Genomic DNA, 1,312 nt, shown 5'->3' with positions numbered 1-1,312 from the left:
CTCCCCCCAGCAGTGTACTTCACAGATCTGCCTGTTCTGCTTCCCAATCTGTCTCTGGTGAACCCTCTCACTGCCCCTGCACCTCTGGCCTGTACCCCAGTTCTGTATGCATGAATAAATAAATGCATAAATCTTTTAAAAAAGAGAGAGAAAAAAAAAACAGTGCTTCACAGACCCAGTGGATAGAGTCACAGGACTGGAGCTCTATATGGCTCCTTGTCACTGGTTCAGCATGGTTAGGGGTCTGGCAGTGGTCATTTTCCAGAATCTTCTTTTTTAAGGCTTGGGATGCACTGCAGATATTGGCAAATAGGGGGCATGTATTGCCACCACCTATATTGTACAGAAAGGGAAGCTCAATGATATTCTTAATCTTTGCTTTCTGCACATTATAATAAAACCTTTATCAAAGCCCAGGGGTGTTTCAATGACAATAAGCAAACGCATTGAAGTAAGTTGCAACAGTGAGGTTTTCATTTTTTGCTTTCTACTACAAAAGGGCAGCTTTCCAGAAGGTGTATCATTTCAAGTTCAGTATAATCAATTGTGAGTCAGGAAAGGGAAGTTGCCACTTTCTAGTCTAGTTTAAACTGGCTTATATCAGAAATGATTTCTGATGATCAGAATCCTGTGACCTCGAATCATTGCAGTATCAATGCTTTCCCTGTGGTCTTTGTGGGTGAGGCCATGTCTCCAAGCTCAGGGTGACCTGCACAGTCCTAGAATGCAACCCACTCTCAGCTATGCCAGTCCTTCAGCATTTGGGCATCAGGAGCTGGCATGAGGCCTATCCTCCGCTTTAGTGGGGCCTGGAGCAAGAGTACAACTTGAAGCCTGCAGCACTCAGCCTGCTCCATCTCTCTTCCCACATGTGGCTCCATTTTGTACTGAAAGGACCTTTGCACGCTGGTTCCATCCATACCCCCCAGAGAGGCTGCCCTTAGCCACTGTTCAGACCAGTTTGGGAGCTATGTGCAAGTACAGCCTTCCCATCTTTGAGGCAGCAGATACAGGGAGAAGATCCTCACAAACGTTAGCGATCAGCTTTTGACCATTTGGGCATGGGTAGGCTGCGATTCTGGGCAACTGAGCATGATCTGGTAGAGGGGTAGGCAAGGGCTCTGGAGGACATATTCTTAGCCACGTGGCCTCCTTGCTCTGCGGAAGGGCACAGGGGCTGAGGGCTCAAAAGCAGGGCCTTCTAACAACTAGCAACAATTGTTGGCGAGGATGTGGAGAAAAAGGAACTCTCCTGCACTGCTGGTGGGAATGCAAACTAGTACAACCACTATGGAAAACTGTCTGTAGGTTC

This window comes from Condylura cristata, unplaced genomic scaffold (genome assembly GCF_000260355.1).
Source record: "Condylura cristata isolate star-nosed mole 26May11 unplaced genomic scaffold, ConCri1.0 scaffold00005, whole genome shotgun sequence".
NCBI lineage: Eukaryota > Metazoa > Chordata > Mammalia > Eulipotyphla > Talpidae > Condylura > Condylura cristata.
The sequence above is the reverse complement of the archived record's forward strand: the minus strand, read 5'-3'. Positions refer to the sequence as shown.